The following is a 19,281-nucleotide window of genomic DNA, read 5'->3' as shown; positions in this document are numbered from 1 at the left end:
GCAGAAAACAGCCGTCCCTCCCTCTCTCTCTGGCTGTGTGACCTGCAAGAGGCTCCAGGCAAGGGCTCGCGCTCGTCTGGCTCGTGGCTGCGGAGCGAGGGGAGATGCGATCTCCGTGCGCAGCGGCCTCACGGTACCCTGCAGCTCTGCTCTCCCTGTGTGGGACGGAGCGGTGCCAGTCCGGCTCCCATCCTGCTTCCAGGCTCTGGGCGCAACAGAAAGTTTCCAATCTTGCAACGATTAGAAGAAAACATTGTTAATTGGGCCTTCCTGGAATAGGCAGGGAGGGACATGAATCATTTAGTAAAAGCTGGATGGCAATCAGAGAGCTTTCTTGCATTGTGCCTTTCCTTTCTTCCTGAGCTTGCTGTTTGTTAAAACATTTATTGCCCACCACAAGCCATTTCCTTGGATGCTCAGTGCCTAGCCCAGGTGCTCTTGGCTTTTGCTCTGCTGGTGAAGAGATCAGGTTTACCCAAGCAGCACTGCGCGTGGGACAAACAGCGGCTTCCTGCTCAGCCCTGGGCAAGCCGCTGCCCTTTCAGCCCTGCTTCTGGGGCGCGCGTTTCCTCTTGCGACGGCAGAAACGTCTCGGGGCACGCGCTCCCAGGCTCAGGAGCGAGCGGGCAAGCTGGGAAGTAGCCGTAGCCCTCAGCAGTCTCTCTTTCTCCTCTAGGAGCCCACGGGGTCCAGCCCCTGGTCAGTGATGAACCTATTTAGTTGTTTGGGGTGAAGAGTTCTGTGCCAGACTAAGGACGGAGAGGTGGCCTCATCTCCGGTGTCCTCGGGCGGGTTGCTCCCCGTCCCACATCTATGGGGGTACCCAGTCTCTGTGCACGTGGGTTTTATTGCCCCAGGCAAAGGAGCTGCTGAGGGAAGGTGCCCTTTGGAAGAGCCCGTGAATACGCTTGGGAGGGAAGTTTGCATCTCGCCAGCAGGAGTTTAACTTAGTGCCTGTTTCTTTCATGCATGCTTAAGAGTTATCTGTCAGTCCTCGCCAGTGGAGGACAGTTAAACTGTGCAAACACACATTGGCCAAGACCAGGGGCCAAAGGCTGACCTGTGCAACGTTTTTCCTAGTTGGAAGGAGACGCTGGAAGGGACCAAAGTCTGGCTGCAGGAAGAGCACAGGAGAGAAGAGAGAGGTAGGTCTTGCTCTCCGTTTCGGTAGCAGAGGGATCTGGTGGTGCTGGGACAGCCAAGGGAAGGGGCAGAGCCCTCTGCGCTCGCTGCACGCGCATTCAGAAAGCGAGACTTGCCCCAGCGTCGCTTCCAGCTTTTGCAGATGTGAGGAGGGACAGTGTCCCCCCCGGGGCCCGCCAGGGCTGCTTGGAGGAGCTTGTACGGTCTCTGCTAACAAGTCTGTCCTTTTTGGGCCGGGCATAGCGATGCAGTGGATGCGGTATGAACCACACTGGGCAAATCCAGTGCGACCTAAGGGCAAAAGTAGCGGAAGGAGAGGGTCAGTGCTGCAGGTGCCTCTCTACCCTCTGGACTGGTGCTGCCTTGCGCCGCTGGGCATGTGGCCGGAAGCTGCTCTGGAGAGTGGCAGCATGCACCCTTGCAGGGGATTTTGCTCCGAGATCTTCCTGGCAGGGCTTTTCCCCCCTTTCCCCCCTCGCCCTGACCCGTCACTCTTTAAAGAAGGCAGCCAGTGCCTGACAAGGTGCTTCTCCCGGCCTGGCCAGAGGAAACGGTGGAGTTGCAGCTGGGCCGGCCTGGCATCGCGGGCTGCTTTGGGCATCCAGAGTTTGCTTGCGTCACGGTCTGTGTAAAGCAGCTGGAGGGATTAGACAGGGGACTGGATGCACCTCGTGTAAAAACTTGCTCATTGCAGGAGGAGGGAGCGTTTGATATGATGCATCGGATTTCTCAGGCATTGCTGTGCATAATAATAAGGTGTGAGCTGCTTAGCGATCGACGAGCGGCTCCTTCGCAGCTGGGGCCCCGCTAGATGGCATCGCTAAACAGCGCAGCGTGCAGCGCGGTCCTGCCCTGGCGGCGGCAGTGGCGGCTGGCACGGCCTTTGTGCAGCGCGCGGTCCCCTGCGCTCCCCTCGGCATCTTGCAAAGGCAGGGCTGCGCCGCTGCACGCGGGGCATGGCAGGCGTGGAGGGCTCTGCCCTGGGGCACGGTCTCTTCTCCAGCTGCTGTAACTAGTTTTACACATCAAAGTGTGCAAGAGTAAAGGAAATACGTTTTTCAAATGTAACAGATATTGAGACTACCTCAGGTACGTATGCATATGCCTATACACATGTGCACCTGTGTCTGACTCTGCTGCACTGCGTGGCTCAGAGGTGCTTGTCCCTCGCCCTGGCACTGCGCAGCCAGGGGTGCAGCAGGCTGGCAGGGGCCTCGCAAACTGATGAAATACTTTCCTTTACTTCCTGTCATTTAAAAAAACAAAAACAAAAAACTCAGACAGCTTGCTGTGGGCGGAGGTGATGAGATACAGTCATGACAAATGCCCCCCTAAATCGGAGCAGCAGCCCATGTAAGTCCCTGCGGTCCAAGCGCTGGTGCTGCCGGGAGCTGCTGCCCCTGGCCCGACCGGGGCTTTTTGCAAGCAGCGGGCGAAACGGCCCGTCAAGTGTGCTGGGCAGCTCTTTGCCCGAGGATGCAAGATGCTCTGTAAAACCTCGTTGTTGTTAACGAGTTGCTAGGATTTGCCTCTCTTCTGTAGAAGAAAAGCCATAACGGGTTTAGCAGGGCGCATGATGCGGCACGGCTCTACTGCTCGCTTCCCGTTGGATAAGGGAGGAGATAGTGCCGGAGTATAAAGTTTAGAGCCTGTGGCAAGGACTCATTTGCCTTATTTCAGGCAAGGGGAAAGGATATAAAATGAAAAGCAAGCAATCAATAAAAGAAGTAAGTTGTATATCTTTTTAAAACAAAAAAAATCCACGCTTGCTGCCTGCACTGTTATCTGAGGCCTTAACACTAGAATGGTGAACTACAAGCCTCATTTTAGCAGTTCAGAAGTTCCTAGATGATGCTGTGATCCCCTGTCTCTCTCCACCTCCAAAAAATCCTAGTAGGGCAGATTCTTCCCTCTGTCACAGCTGCATAAACCTGAGGTAGCAGCACTGCCCTCAGCAGGGCAAGGGCTGGGGGAAGAATCAGTCCCATTGCCTTCAAAATTAGAGAGGCCCAAATAGGGAGGTTTTAAGCTGGTGCCCAAGATCCTGTGTGACTCCACTTCCACCACCTTCAGCGAAGCCATTCCTAATGCCCCCGACTCGTGAGAGTTGCTCTTGATCCCCCAAAATAATCAGTCCCTGCATGGCTGTTTAAGGGGGGCAGAGAGATCCCTGCTTAGATTTTGCAGAGAAAACTCCAGGAGCAAAAGCTTGCTTCTCTGTGCCTGCCCTCTTTTACTCTCCTCTCCGCAATTCACAGATAAAATACATATAAAATAAAAATGTAAAAAGTAAACGTATTCTTTCGTTAATGCCAAGAGTGTACAATAGACCGGTCTGATTTAATGGCTATATAGTCATTCAGTTATTAACAAATCAATATTTTCCTAAGAAACAGTATGGACTGCCATAAATATCTTCATAGTTATATGAACCTTAGCCACATAATTCATGCGCTGTAGAGGCTGTAATGAGTTACATGATGACTGTGTCAGAGGGGATATTTATTAGGAGATAATGGTATCTGGATGGTCTGTAAAAGGTAAAAGAGAGTAAGAGGAACCACAGACCTGTTCATGATTCTTGTCTCTCCGTAGGTGTTGCTTTAAAGTATGCCTGCTCGTTGCTGAGGACTAAATCAAACAGCTATTGGGCAATGCATGGGGTTTATTTGCACTTGCAATATATAATCTAATCTAATACATATAAATTTACAGCTAAACAGAAATGCTCCTGAGCTCTCGAGTGGAATCGATGTTCGGGTGGGATCAGCGGGAAGCGCGGGGTCAGCGTGCCGGCGCGGAGAGGCCGCTGTCCCTGCCGGCTCCCGGAGAAAGTAGCTCAGTGCTGGGGAAGGGGCTTGGTGTGTGGGTGCTGGTCCCGCTTCCAGGAGTAGGTTTTGTGGTTGAAGGGGAAGTCGGGTGTTTTGCATCCCGTCCTTGGACCGGCTTGTGGTTGGCCTCGGGCTTGGCTGCCCCTCGCTTTGCTTGCTAACCCGCAAAATAAATCAATGCAGGGCTCAGAGCAGGTTGTCGCTTAAGCCAGGGGCCGTTTCCCCTGGTGGCAGCAAATTGGCGCCCCTAAAAGGGAAGCGAATGAGGAGGTGCCTAATACCGGATCAGCTCTGATCCCAGTGACCACATCTCACCCCGGCCCGCCCCGCGCGGAGGGGGAGAGGCTGCAGGATCCCTCCTCCTGGCACCCAGCGTTGGTGCCCCCGGCTCCTCGAGGGCTCGTGACAGCTCGGATCGCCTTGCCCAGCCGCTCCCGTCACCCCGTCCGTGCCAAAGCCCCGGATAGCCTGCTGTCTCTATCATGGGAAGCCTTCCTTGAAAACGTGCTGAGGATATATTGTCTCGAGAGGAAATGAGCAAAGCTCACATGGCAGGAAAACATCCCTATCACGCAATTATTTCTAAACATGTTATTTTATGATCCTTCAAAAAAAAAAACCCTGCAGAATAAGAGAGGAGGTAGAAAAGTGAGCAATCAGGGAATCATTCTCAGTTTAAATTGCCCTCAGGAAACGAATGTGTCAGGGTGGATTGAAAGATGGTGTTATCCCAGGAGAGTGAAAGAGAGACAGAAACAAATAGAGACAGAGAAGCCGTAGTACAAAAAGATGGGGAAGATACGTAAGTCTGTATGAATAGACTCCCGCTGACAGCGATGGGCTCTGGATCCTCTCCACTGCGATGCAATTCTGTTAAGACCTAGTCACACTTTATTAAGAACATACTTATAAATAGCACATGAAGGGTAAATAAATGATGAATAGATGTTTTAATAAATGGAGAATTAATTGCCAGAGAACCCAACAGCTCAATAAACCGCTGTTTACAATCTCTGGGGCTATTTTTGCTGCTGCAGACTGAGGCATAACAACTTCCGATGTCCTCTTAGCTGCCTGTAGTACATGCTAGTCATGCCTCCAACATGCTTGGCATGTCCATGAAGCGATGTTTATGTCTTTATTAATCATTTGTAGATGGACTGTCACCAAAATAAGTGACGGAGCTTGTGAGTCAGGGTTAACTTTGTGCTCCCCGCAGCTAGCGGCGAAGCCTTTTCGATGAACTGCTTCTGCCCGGAGGTGCCCGTTTTCGGATACCCGCTCGACAGCAGGAATATCCTTTGAGTTTCCATTTTTCTCATGAATTACCTGTTCCCTCTGTCTGTAATTGCATGGAGACACAGCAGCTGCTCTCTGCCTTTGATTAGAGTGTAAAACCACTTCAGCAAAGCGCTCCTAGATTGCCCTCGTCTGCTGGCGGCTTTGCGCCACGGGTTGTTTCCAGGCTGCTTAGCGCCCCAAACGCTTCCCGTTCAGCCGTCCGGAGGGGCCCGGTGGAAACGCCACCTTCTACGTGGGCTCCGTGTAACTAGCGGCCTCCGAGGTCCACCTTCGCTCCTTCCTTCCTTAATGAGCGCCGCCAGAGCTGAATCACTTTAAGGTAAAAGGAAAAGTGCTGCAGGAGATGACCACCTCCGGGGCTGGATGCTCCTTGCGGCGGCCGGCGCTCCGGGGCCGCTCTCGTCTCGCGGGGGACGGGCAGCTTGCTGGCACGTCGGCCGAAGGGAGGCCGCCCTCCGAGGCCGCGCGGCCTCCCGCTTTGCGCGTTTCCCCCCAGTCCTGCGGCTCCCCCGACACGTCTTTTCCTCTGAGCTTGTTGTCTTTCTGCTTGCTTAGAAGACCCAGGGTTACAAAAGCAGCCTGCCGCACTGGTTACACAGCAAGGCGAGGGAGGGATGGCAAAATGGTTTCATGCGAAATAATCTCACTGAAATACTAGTTTCAGAGAACACAATGCACAAAATCCTGGAAACGCAGTGGGCTGGATTTGCCTGTCAGCTGTGAAAATCAGAGATATTACTTGTGACTGCAGAAGTATTACACAGGCCCTTTTCTGGAGTAAGGGAAAAAGCAAAATTTGGGCCATTGATCTCAATTGAGTTACCCTTCAGTGGATTTACCCCAGTGTAATTCAGAGCAGAGACTTACCCGTAATGTTTTTCACCCATGACTGAATAACTTTCCCTGCATCGCGTCTGCCTGGGCCAGAAACACGCCGGAGAAACCCGGCAATCAAATCACTCATGTGCACTGAGACGGCTCAGCCGGGTTCCCGCTAGGAGCGTCCCCCCTCGCCGCGAGCCGCGTGCCGAGAAGTCACATTGAGACAAGATGATTTAAGACGTGTGTTTGAGTTCTGCGCCGTGTTACATCTGTTTCATCTCCCTTCAGCTGAGATAAATAATCAAGGGCAGAGCGTGCCGGGGTGGCGGCGGGTGCAAAGGCGGAGGCTCCTGTTAGCATCGCGTCGAAACAAGGTGTGCAGCATCCTCTCCAGGCGAAACAAAACATTTGCGCTCTTTTCCCCTCTTTCCCCTCCGCTCTTTAAGCACAGCGGCGCTGGCAGGAGGAGGCCGATGGGGCTGCTGGGCCTCGAGAGGGGCAGGTCAGAGCCGCGCTGGGGTGATGCCGCCTGCCCCGCGGCCTCGGCGGGGACCTCCGTTTTGCGTCCGCTCCGTGCAGCGTGGAGGATCTAGCCTTAACAACAGTGGAGATTTTCCTCTGCCGCTGGAAGAGGTCCGTGAAAGTCGGCGCTGCTGGATTTAGTGCTCTCGCTCGGGCTGGGATCCGCGATGGCTGCGCCAGCACGGGGCTTGGACCGCGGTCGAGGTCGTGTTTCGGAGACAAGCGGGGTCGCTGCACCGTGGGGCTTGGGGGGCAGCGCAGAGGAGCGTCGCCCGGGGGCCGGGGAGCTGCGGGACGGGACGGCCGAGCCTGCGGGATTAAGAAGCGGGGTGCGCTGGTGCGGGCTCCACCTGCACCTCCAGCCGTCGCCCAAGCGCTAGGGAGGCCGGACCGGTGCCCGCGGCCCTGCTCCCTGCTCGCCCTCGTCCCTCCGGGTTCCTCCTGCGGCAGCTCGCCGCAGAGCATCACGGCGCTCGCGGTCTGACCCCTGCCGAGGCTGGCAGAGGATATTGATGATTTCCCTAAGGGCAATGTTCAGGCAAACAGGTTTGTCATTTATTTTGCAGATTTACTGGAGTATTATTAATTTACTAGGGTAAACTCCATTAGGAGAGCACATTAATTTCTAAAATATAACTTATTCATACTGCCTAGGCCTGCTCTTTAGACGGGGATTCCTCTAGTTAAGAATTATTCAAATATTGATCTGGACATTTCTAATTAACTTCGTCCATATGTTATTATGCATATGCACAAAAATTGATTTTCACAGGCCCAATAATTAGATTTAACACCTGAGGTAACTTATATTTATGTGTTTAATTATTAGATTCATTAGCAATTTTAATAAATGCTATTGGTCTGAGAATTAACCACCATACTTGACACTTGTTGACTTTTCTGGTAGTTGGTGAAACAACAGGCTAATCAGACCAGGAGAGACAAAAGACTTTTCTTCAGACTGCTCTGGAATTGATTAGCGTATTATGTTATATAATTATTAATGCATTCCTTTTCATTGCAGCGTGGTTGGTTTCAGAAACCAAAGCCATCTGTGATAAACTCATATAAATATCTAATAGGGATATTGTGCTAGAAAGCAGGGAGGAGATATGGTATGTGTGAGAAGAGACGGGCAGATGAAACGGGGGAGATGCAGAGGACCGGAGGAGCGTTGCAGCGATGAAGCACGCGGGAGCCCCGGGCTGCTGGGCCCGTGCTGCGGCGCAGCGAGAGCTGCTCCGGTGCGCGCGGGTCTCTTGGGCTGCCCTAGGCCGGGCACGGTTGCTGCAAGGGTGCAGCTTGGTCTCTGGCCTCCTTGAGCAGCGTCCTTGGGGGCCGGCGATGCTCCCGCCTCCGTCAGCCCTGACTGCTTTGCAGCACCCTCTGGATGCGCCCGCTCTCGGGCTGAGCTCGGGCAAAATCGGTATTGGAGTGAGCTGTGCTAAAGGCACCTGCCAGCCATAGCGTGAACCAAGCAAGGGGCCCAGTCTGTATCGGGATCCGTTTCCGTTTTGGCACCCTGGAGTCATGAATATAATGCAAAAAAGCCACCTTTTGCAGCCAGCCAGGCAGGTTTGTGCCGTTGTCTCTAAAGTGCATCACAAAAATATGCTCGGCTTTCCACCCCGGTGGCTTGCAAGCCCAGGATGTGGCCAGTACAGCTGTAGCAGCGCGCTTCGGGAGGGAAGGCATGTTGGCACGCCTGCGTTTGCCCAGCCGCTGTTTAACACCCGCTCTCCCTTCCCCTCGGCTCCGTGGCTGCGACCGGGAGGCCCGTGCAACCGCACGGTATTACGGAGCATTCACTTGCAATTTGGTGCCGGGGCCATTGGGAAATTGCTGACAATTTGGATGAAAATGGTTGGAAAATTGCAGTGTTTAGGCTCATTTTGTGTGTGTGTGCGTGTGCAGAAATTGCAGAGGAAACACTGGAAGAGGCCAGTGGCTGGAAATATGCGCTTGGGTGTTTGGTTTTTTTTTTTATTTCCTGGTCATTATGTATTTGTAAACAAATGCATAAATTGAGCAAAAGAAATCACCCTCTAAGGAAACGGAGGCAAGATGAGGGCGTCGGGGAGAGGAGAAACGAAACCGAAAGGGACCGTCTCTGCTCTGCCTGCTCTCGGCTGAACCTCGCCTCTCGACGGTGCCTGGCCGCCGTGCCGGGAGCCTGCGGGGGGGACTTGCACCCGCCGAAGGGAAGGGCGAGCACGGGTCCGTGGCAAGCCGCTGCTCGGGCCATCGTGGCCACCTGCGCCGTTTTCAGGAACATAAATGACATTATGCGACATCAATGCACAGTTGCTTATGCGTTTGCTCACTGGTGGTTTATGCGTCGCCCGAACAAATTTGCCCCATAACTTTCCCGTAAACTGTATTATTTGTGTGCTAGTGCGCTTCGGGGCGAACAAGGAAGTGTTTTTTCTCCTGCAGTTTCGGCAGCGGGCCCATCGCTGGCTGCGTGAGCGATAGGATGTTTCCTCCTAAGCAGCGGGCTCGCGTTGCCCTGGGCCGATTGATCTCTCCTTGTGGGCAAAGCCCGAGGAGACGGTGGCACCAGTGGCGTCTATCGATCCGTAAAAGCCTCTTGAATCAGATTGACGTTTCTGCCTGTCCTCGGAAGATGCGTTTTCTTCCCGCCGTGACAAGGACGAAGGGGAAGGGGACGCGTGCCGGCTCCCGGGAACGTGGGAGCCCCCCCGGCGGGGGAGAGCAGGCGCCCGCGGATTTTGGCGCGTGCCCCATGCCGCTGTTCGCTTGTTCCTAAAACTTGTTTTCCCGCCGTCTGAGGCTCCCTGCTGCCTCTTCCCCGGCGCAGGAGCCCAGGGGGTCCCCGTTGCGCCCGGCAGTTCAGCTCCCTCCGAAACCTTGTTAAAGGCCCGCGCGGGGGGGGGGAACAATCAAACTGTTGATCAAATTAGACAGATTCTCCAAGCCTGGCTTACAGGTCCGGAATGAGATGCTAATTAATGAACAGCAAAAAGCAGCCGGGCTCCAATTTGCATAAATATGCATTGTCAAACTGTTCGGTAAACAAAAGCCGCGTAACGGCAGCACAAGGCAGATTGATGACGCAGCCAGCCCACGGCGGCTCTTCAGTGGGGATTACAGCCTCGGCAGTTTTATTTTTTTTGCTTAATTTCTCTCTCTGTCTCCCGTTAGAATTCAATTCGATGCCTGTAATCGGCTGCAGACAGCAAACCCTGCTGTAAGGCCTTGACACAAACGATAACAAGAAGCAGCAGCCTTTTCCTTTTGTGTTCCTTCCTTCACGCCGGTGCACACGGGTTAACTGGGGCTGCAAGTAGAAATTTAGGATTTTAATACCGGCGTGTAAAACAACACGCTGCAGATTCATTATCATCCTTCTTAATTACCGCTAACGGGGCCTGTCGATCGCTCCGAAGGTGGAGAGCCGGGGCCGAGCGGTCGGGCCGTTGGGCTGCGGGGAGGGTAACCGGACTCGCAGGTGACTCGGCAGCCCCCCGGCGCCCGGCTGCTCGGAGCGGTGGAAACCCGTTTCCTCCCGTCTCCTCCCGGCTGGGGTGGCCGGCGTCCCGACGCAGGGTCCCCCCCGGCCGGGCGTCCGCACGGAGAGTCGCGGGAGCTTCGGGGACCTGAAAGAGCACTGCAATGCACCTAAAGTAATAACGAATATCCTCTTAGTGGCTAATTGAGATTCCTCCTGTCTAGCAGATAGTTAGATGGATGGACAGATAGAATTGAGGAATTATGATGGTTTATTATGTGCTCCTGGTAAAGTTTTCTTTGATGCTCTCTGGGCCATTTATTCTACCGCATCAGCTGATTTTTATTTTGATATTGTAATTTTCATTTTGGTAAAAGCACCTACAGGAACTGAATGGGAGCTCATCAGCATAAACTGAAAGGAAGGAATAACTCATATTAAATGTAATAATATTTTTCTTAAATAAGAGAAGAAACGGAAGCGATGCAAAGATACGGGCACGCGACCGAATGCAGCCGAGTTACTGCAGCTTGAGCCACGAAAACTAATCATGTAGCTGCGGTTAACTGGGACCAGCTGCAGAGTGAAACGCTTTTCTCCAGACGACGGGGACGGCATTGTGGTTTGGAGGCAGCCAAACCCCGCGTTAAGGTCGGCTGAAGGCATGACGGTGCCGCTGGTGGCGGGTGCCTGGGCTCAGGCTGCGTTCCCTTTGCATAAGGGAAATTACGTCCGTTTTCCGTTTGAGAATTAGCACGAGCCGGTTGGGCAGCAGGAGAGTGATATATTGGCGAGCGTGCTGCAGCGGATGGTTTATGGTACCAATTACCGGGGCTTGGCTCGGCATGCCTGCAATGCCTCCCGTTGCGGGCAGAGCTGGGGAGGTCAAGACTAGAAGCGTTTGCATTTTGGGGGGCAGCAGGAAGCTATAAAGCAGCCCAGAATGCATCGTCTCGAGCCTCTCCCCGTCTGCTGACCTTTCTCTGGCTTGGCTGCAGGTTTTCGAGCGCGAACTGTAAAATTAAAAATCAAAAGCGTTTTGCTGAATTTGAGAGAAAATCGGTAGCAATTCCCTGGAAGGTTTCTTGGAGCCAAGGAAATAGCGTGGAAGATTGCGCTCGCGTCCTTAGCCGCGCTGCTCTCGTCGCGGGTTGGCAGCGGGCTGACGCTAAAGAGCAGCTTTCAGCAGACGAAGAGGCTGCTCGGCTTCAGCTGACCGCTTAAGGGCTTTGCTGAACTAGGGCTTTTTAGCAGCTCTTTTCAAATTGCATGGTTATTATTTAGATTTCCCAGTGCCGTTTGCTCTGTAGAGCTCTCAAGGTTGCTTTTTTTTTTTTTTTTTTTTTTTTTTTGCTCTCTCTCTCCTGCAAGGATTAACTGTAATCCTTTGGCACCTTCTGCTTTCGTTCTCCTTCGGTGCCTTCCTCCCTGGCCACTGCATCGCCATTGGGTTCAAGTCGCAAACAGTTAATACGACTAGCAGAAAGGGAAGAGGGAAGAAAAGAAAGATTAAAAACCATGAATCACATCTTCATAGTGATCCTTTAAGGACTTCCAAAAGAATATGAGGAAGGAGGTACCTGATGGATGGGCTCCTCGTGGTCTCCAACCCTCCCTCCTTCCACTGGCAAAGATTTGCAAAAGGTGGAAATGAGAGATTTCCTGTTTGGCAAAGAGGGGAGAACTGGAGATTAAATCAGCCTGCTAGTCTCAGCACTCCTAACGCAGTTTGAAAGATACTTAAATATTTATTTAAAAAGGAGGAGGGGAGAAATAGAAAGAGAGGGATACATAAAATTAAAACGTTCATTATCTCACAATTCATATTTAATAGGAGCCATCGTTACAGCGAGATAATGGATTTGCTGCCCTAAGCGTCTTTCACATCTTTGTGGTCCCAGGCCTGGCTGGGAGAGGCTGGGGACGGCTTGCAGCAGGCACAGCCGATGCCCAGGTACCGGCGTCGCAGGCGGCTCGGCAGTCAGAAACGTACCCCCAAATCCTCTGAATTCTTGCTTTTCCAGGACTGTGTTCCCCCAGCCCTGAGAGCACTAGGGGGAGCTTGCCTGCGAGGAACGTGGAGGTGCTAGAGCTGAACCGCGGCGCTGTGCACGGTGTCCCCGGGGTGCTCACCCGGCCAACAGCTGCTGTGGGGGCTCCCGTGAGTTTTCCCCGGGATCCACCCCCAGGGACTCGTGAGCTTCCCTTCGAACCGAAAGCTCTTGTTGAGCAGGATCCCAAACCCCGAAGCCCCGAGAAGGCGGGGTGCAATGTCTATTAAACATTAACGTGCCGAGAGCGTCAGGAAAATCCAGCGGAACTTAAGTGGCTTTGAATGCGGAGCGGTGATTGACGGCTGGAGGGGATTGCTGGCGAGGCCGACGGGAAGCAACCCAGGAAATCGCCTCCTAGGGCTTGATCGGAGGCTCCTGTTCGTCCAGGAAGGGCTTGTTAGACTCGCGCCCTGATGCTGCTGTTCAGAAGCGTGGGTAGGCAAGCTACTTTGCCTCTTTCCTTTCTAACAGCTTACTGGAAACCCCTGGGTAGCGAAATATCTCCAAATAGGACGAAACCGTATTTACTAATTTGCGAGGATTAGCAGGAACAGAATTATTAAGATCCCTATCGGAGGCCGTGGCGAGGTGCGTGGCTGCTTTCGTTGCACCCCCAGCGCGGGGAAGCCGCAGTGATGCCCTCGGGTGATGAGGGCTGGCTGCCTGGCGGGGCGGCTGCTTTCTGGCACAGCAGGGGACAACCGCGAATCACGTTTTTTTACTGTGACTTGAAGATCGAAATTCAATCAAAGCCCCAAGAAGTAAGAAAAAACTCCCAGAAAACAAGCAAAAGGAGTTAATGCACTTCTCCAGCTTCACTCTAACCCTCCAAGTCTTGCTGCAGATGCAGATGTCACTGTTAGACGCATCTCAGGGAGCAACTTTTGCTGTGTCCCCGTCTCCTGTGGGACTCCCCGTGCCGAGATTTGTGGAGGGCCGGGTTTGCGCGAGGCACCTGGGGGCCTCCTGGGTGTTTCCTCTCGGCCCAAGCAGAAGCCGAGGCAGGGACGGAGAGGCAGGAATTGCACCGGCTTTATAACGAACGTCTCTGGCAGGGACGGGTGGCTTTATTAACTCCATTTGTCTTCCACGGCAACACAAGTAGAGGCGATAAATCATCCAATTACAGACATTAACGGACAGCATTCAGTAGGGACAGCCCAGCCCGTATCCCCGACATCCCACGGTCCCGGCGGAGAGGGAGCCGCTTCGGCTGGCAGACAGAAGGGAAAGGGCTCGTATCGCGCAGGGACGTGCGGCAAAGGGACAGCCCGGGCGCTTTGCGTAGCCTAGCTGGGGAAAACGGGTTCCTTACCAGGAATGAAGCGGTAAAGAGTTGGGGATTTGCAGGCAGCACGCAAACCGGGGGTGGATGCGAGCGGGTGCAAGTCCTGGCACTGCTACTTTGCTACTTCCCACGAGGGAGCGCGCGGGCTGGGGGATGATAACTGTACGGCAGGAAACGATGGGAAGCAAAAGTCCCCCTTCCCTCCCCCGTCAGCTGAAAGACCCTCTCTTCCTCGCCACTGTCAATTTGATTTTTGTTTTACCTTATTTTATTCTATTCCACGTCACTCTTCCTGCTTGACAAATTATGCTCCCTCAGCTGCCACTTTTCAAAGCGCCTCTTCCTGCAGTTTGTTTGGTATCTGTAAAGAAAAGCTTTTCTAGAAAGATGAGTCTTTTATAGGGGGGAAAAGGAGACTCTTTCAAACCGTTTGTGAAAGGGCTCTGCTCCTCGTCACTTGTTTCTCCTGTTACTGAGTCCTTAAAATTGTTTTACTTGCTTTGAATGCAGCGAAGAAAGGTCACTTTCCCTTTTTTTTCCCCCTCCCCCTAAATTACTCTCCTTCAGTTCTTGCACTCGGGGTCCAGCCGTGCTAGGGCCTGCCTAAAAAAATTCCTGGGCGAAACTGGGAGCGCCCCACTGGCGGACTAGATGGTCGTAGGAATGTATTTTGCCCTTAAAACGTGCGTCGTTTTCCAGAGGGAGCCGATGCACGTGGGGAGATGCTCCGCGGGTAAAACCAGGCAGCTAATTAAAGTTCAAGGCAGCAATCGGGATGATTGAGCCTTCCAAGGGCTCCGCCAGGCAAAGCAGCCTTGACATCCCCGGCATTTCTAAGTTTAAAAACAAAACCTGTCACCACCAGAAGCTGCAACTTTTCCTTTAAACGCAAACGAATGCAAGGAGACGCTGATCTTTCAGCCCTCGCCGTGCAGCACGGAGAAGCCTAAACGCGGGGGTCTCGGGAAAGGCGTTTTCTGCCAGGGTTGGCGTGTCTGTGCCCGGCAAAGGACGAGCGGGTTTCCCGGCGCCGCAGCTCTGACGGCAAAGGTGCCCAGCCTTCTCCTTCTCGCCCTTCCTCTGCAGCGGGCGCCCCGAGCCGGCAGCGCCCTGGGGCTGCGGGCGCTGCCCGAACGCAGGACTGTTTCCTCACGGGCGTTTTGTCCTTGCTCTCTCCTGCTACCCGAGAAGGGCTGCAAGAGGAAGGGTAAAGACCTCTGGAAACGCAGGCGTCTCCGAGGCAGCCCCTGGCCCCGCCGGCTCAGGATGCCTCTTCCTTTCCCGCTGCCTCGTGCTCGTCTCCCCTGTAATTTTGCCTTGAGCAATCATGCTTGAAAACTGTCGTGCGTGTAGATTTCTGTAGAATGGAAAAAACGTTGAGTGGGTGGATTCAGGGGGAAATAAAAGGGGTTTATTCTTGGTGCCAGTTAATGAAATTAGAAAATGGAGCAGAGCTTTCCTAATATTATACAGGAAAAGATAAAATACATTTTTAAAAAAATCACAAAGCTGCAGTTCTCTCTAAATGTCAAAATATTACATTTTTGCGGATGATAAAGATGGAAGAAATAGCTGGGTTTCAATTTCAGGTGCTACATCTTATCTCATCCCCTCTATAATTTTTATTAAAATGTGAATGTTCCAGGAAGTCATTATATGGTCTTTATTATGTTTGCATAGGAAATAAAAAGTGAATCTGAGGAGAGCACACAGAAACAAGGCCTGTCTGTGTCATCCTAGGAGAAGAGCGAGGCAAGTGGTGACTGCTCCGTCTGCTTCCTCGCCATGGCCAGGGCTCCAGGGCATCGTCCGAGCCCAGATAAGGACAGGACTGAGCTGCTCAGTTCTCAGCCTCCCTCCGACAACAGGGACGTCAGCAGTACGGGTTGCCCGGTTTGCTCATCTCTGCTTTTTCCCGTTAAAACGCAGAGGTGTTTGCATGCTGGCAGCCCAAGCAACTTCCTGTAGCCCGTGAAGCAAGGCTGCTGCGGGGTCGTATTTCCTTCTTCTTAAAATTGACTTAAAAATCACTTCCTGCCTATGTGATCCGTGGAGATCACACGTGTGGGAGCTCTGATTAGCTGCTTGTCATCCCTAGTCGATCAGAGCCGGATTTTCCAGTGCTTTGTCCCGGCTGCTGTCAACCTGGCGAGAGCCTTCGCTCGCCGAGCACCAGCCCCGCACGCGTCCCGCAGCCGGCAAGAGCAGCGCGAGCCTAAAACTCTGGCCCTTTGTGACCTTGAGCTCTTGGGCGAAGGTTAAAAGTAGTGGTGTGGGGTCTTGGTGCAGGAGAAAGGAGCTTCGAACGGAGGCAGCGAGCCGCGGGGGCGATCCGGGGCGCTGGCGGGTCCGCCGGCGGCCGCTTGCTGGTTGCTGCAAGGTCGCGCTGCAAACGCGACGCGGCGTTAAAAGCTCTCGCGCTGCGCGGCCGCCGGCGTCTCGGCTGGTGTAAAATAGAGTATCCCGTCTGAGTCCCCGTTCGCACGAGCAGCTGGGAGCGTTGCAGGCGGCCGCCGCCGAGGGGGCTGACGAAGTGGCTGAGACCCCCCCCAGATGCGGGGGGTGTTCGCCACGTCCAGCCTCGCGGGCTCCCCGGGAGAGTTGCTTTTGCCAAACAGGGGCTATTAAACTCCGTTCCTGGGCGGCAGATGAAACGCAAGGGCTGGAGGAGGTCAGGCCGCGGGCGCGGACGGTCCCTAGCGCCCCGGGCTCTGATTTGGTGCAGGATCCCAGCGCCCGAGAGCCGGCGATGGCCTGTGCGATGGAGCTGCAGGGGTTTCAAATCTTGCCGCCTCAAGTAGCATTCATGTCGCCCCTCTTCCGGCAGGGAGGGCAAAAAGCAGATGTTCTCGGAGCATCCGCAACGCCCGACGCAGCCGAATTAAAAAGAGCCCCTGAGCCCAAGAGAGACTGTGATCACTGCAGCCCCCGCTGTTCATCTGCCGGCCGGGATCGGAGCCGGGCAGATCCCTGGTGGCAGGACGGGGGCCAGGGCTGGGGCCCGGGGGCAGCAGCAGAATATTTGTCTGTCCAACATACCCTGCGGTTGCATTGGCAAAACGGGCCCAAAGGGGTGGGAAAAGTCCTCCGAGCAAACAACAAGAGGCACCGGGGGGTGACGTGAGAAGGCGGCCGAGACGGGGGCTTGCTTTTGCTCTCCTCTTTGCCTGCTTTTCCCCAAAAGCCAGGTGCTCCTCCTTGCCGGGCCAGGCGCAGCCCCAGCGGCCGCCTCTGCTGACGGCAAAGCCCTTCGAGGAAAGTATTCACGGGTATCGGCCGTCCTAAAGCAAACGGACAGCTCGGTGCTCCCCAACTACTGTATAAATCGTCTAGGTCTGCTGGCTGTGATATTAGCTTTTAAATTTAATAGCGTTTAGAAATAAGTCGTGTTTCTACGGGATTCACTTGCACAATTAGAAGCCTGGAGGGATTCTTTTTTCTTGTCCTTTTTTTAATTCAAAGTGTTGTCATAAAAGGCTTTTGGAAGAAGAGGGAGAAAGGGCGACATTTTAACTCTCCTTTTTAGACCCTAAATAAAAATCTTTAAACAGGATCATTTTGGAGTAAACTTTCCGATATATTTTAAAGGAACGTAGCTGCAGCTGGAGAAGTGCCTGTATAAATAGTGTGTTATACGTTCGTATAATAATGCCTTTAATAATTTCTGGATTTACGCGCTGCAAGGGGAACCGTTTCTTCCCCGTCCCCCAGGCAGACACGAGCTCGGTGCCACCGCGCCACGTGGTTCACGATAGTGGCTCTGGGAATCGAGCTGTTCCTGGCCCCTGCATTAGAAAGTTAGCTGTAATTAGCTTTTATATGGCATTGTACCTATGGAGAGCAGAGGCAATTTTACAGAGAAAGGGAACGTTAACGCGGCTTCACAGCAGGATGAACCGAGGCAGCAGGTAGACCTGGGCAAGGGACCGAACAGCCTCGAGTTCAAGGCACGGCTCTGTACAACGGGGGCGGCCGGGGCACCAAGCTGCTGGTGCTCCGGGGCTGGCCCCACGCCCCCAAATCCCTGCGCCCCCAAATCCCTGCGCCCCCAAATCCCTGCATCTCCAAATCCCTGCGCCCCCAAATCCCTGCATCCCCAAATCCCTGCATCTCCACATCCCTGCGCCCCCACATCCCTGCGCCCCCACATCCCTGCACCCCCAAATCCCTGCATCCCCAAATCCCTGCACCCCCACATCCCTGCGCCCCCAAATCCCTGCATCCCCAAATCCCTGCATCTCCAAATCCCTGCATCTCCAAATCCCTGCCCCCCAAATCCCTGCCCCCCACATCCCTGCGCCCCCACATCCCTGCGCCCCCACATCCCTGCACCCCCAAATCCCTGCATCCCCAAATCCCTGCGCCCCCACATCCCTGCCCCCCCAAATCCCTGCACCCCCAAATCCCTGCACCCCCACATCCCTGCGCCCCCACGTCCCTGCGCCCCCACATCCCTGCGCCCCCACGTCCCTGCGTCCCCACGTCCCCGTGTGCCTGGCTCCCAGGGAGCTCATTCCTGCCCCGCGCCGCGGAGCTGCCGTTAAAGTGAGGAATCACTGGCGGCCCCGGTTATTTTAAATCTTTAATAGACATATTACCTTACATTAGGGCTTCATCATCCGCCTCTCCCTGGGAGCGCAAAGAGAGCATCCATCACAATTAGCGTAGCGTCCCAACAGGCATAACAGAAGACGGAGGCGCGCGTCGGAGTGAGGCGTGAAGAGCCTCCGGGGCGCGCTGCGCGGGGCCGGGCAGGCGCCGCTGCTCGCCGCTGCGTCCGGGGCCGGGCGGGCTCGGGGCGCCAACTCGGCAACGCCGCTGCGCGGCCACGCTCTGCCTCTCGCCGGGCTTTTCGGCAAGGCCCCTGTGCCCGGAGTTGTGCCGTCGCTTGGGAATCTCAGCTTTCGTAAGATAACGATAGCAGAAACAACCAACTGGAAGTTTCCAGCCCTTGAGACTCCCGTTAAAAGCTAGAAATATCACCGGCGTCTCCTAAACACCGAGAAAGAAAAGAAAACGCGCGTCCCAGCTGGGGACGGAGGCGTAAGGGGTTCAGCAGCCGCCGGGAGCCGAGGGCGGCGGCGCTCTCGGAGGAGCCGACCGATGCGGGGGCTTCCCGCGAGATAGCGGGGAGCCTTTGCTTACGGCCAAGGTAAGCGATTACGGAGGATAAGGAAAGCCGTGAAAGAGATCGAGCGTGTCGGTGGCAGGAAATTAGCTGTTGTAGGAGGCAGGAAATGCCGAAGCTGTCTCAATCAGTGCCGCCGGCTCCGTCGGAGGGGACAGGAGTGGCCTGGAGTCTTCCCTGTCTGAGGGGCCCGAAAAGAGCTCGGGAATGGCAAGAGACAGGACAAGCATTTTAAAAGGAAAAAAACGTTTCCTCGGAAGCGATGTGCCCCAGCTCCCAGCGCTTGCTGCTGCTCGGCTCAGGACCCGGAGCGAAGCCGCGCGTCGGCCGCCCTCCAGGCTCGGCCGCCCCTGCTCTGCCGGGGCGGGAGCCGCTCCTTCCCGCAGCTCTTGTTCGGCGTTGGCTCCGCTACCCCCGTTTCTTCTCCTCGGCTTGACCAAACAAAGCAGCGACGTGTTTATGTTGCAGTTAGTGGCGAACGAAACCGGAGAGGGTGTTTGTGGGCTGGGGGTGCAGAGCAGCTGCGTTTCTGAGCGGGAGCGATCTCTGCAAGGGGCTATACCAGGCAGGAAAAGCTCAACATCTCCTGCCCGATACCAGACAGCAGGATTTTTACCCCGGGTTTACTCTCATGATGCTTCTCTCCTGACCTCAGCGTCTGAGCAGGCTGGAGGGGAGGCTGGAGTGGATGCTGGAGCGGATGCTGGAGCGGAGGCTGG

General features: G+C 54.5%; 1 long non-coding RNA gene across 1 annotated transcript in view; it reads left to right on the top strand.

Moving 5' to 3' along the window:
• Positions 1 to 587: 587 nt before the first annotated feature.
• The window catches only part of LOC104145910 (uncharacterized), a 141,572-nt gene continuing 122,878 nt past the window's right edge, over positions 588 to 19,281 (top strand). The window contains exons 1-2 of the long non-coding RNA XR_694470.2: positions 588 to 699; positions 1,081 to 1,145. This is a non-coding gene — a long non-coding RNA (uncharacterized lncRNA). The remainder of the gene's footprint in view (positions 700 to 1,080; positions 1,146 to 19,281) is intronic.

The sequence above is a fragment of the Struthio camelus genome, chromosome 27 (genome assembly GCF_040807025.1).
Source record: "Struthio camelus isolate bStrCam1 chromosome 27, bStrCam1.hap1, whole genome shotgun sequence".
Classification (NCBI taxonomy): domain Eukaryota; kingdom Metazoa; phylum Chordata; class Aves; order Struthioniformes; family Struthionidae; genus Struthio; species Struthio camelus.
Note: the sequence above shows the minus strand (reverse complement) of the source record. Positions and strands in the feature narration are given on the sequence as shown.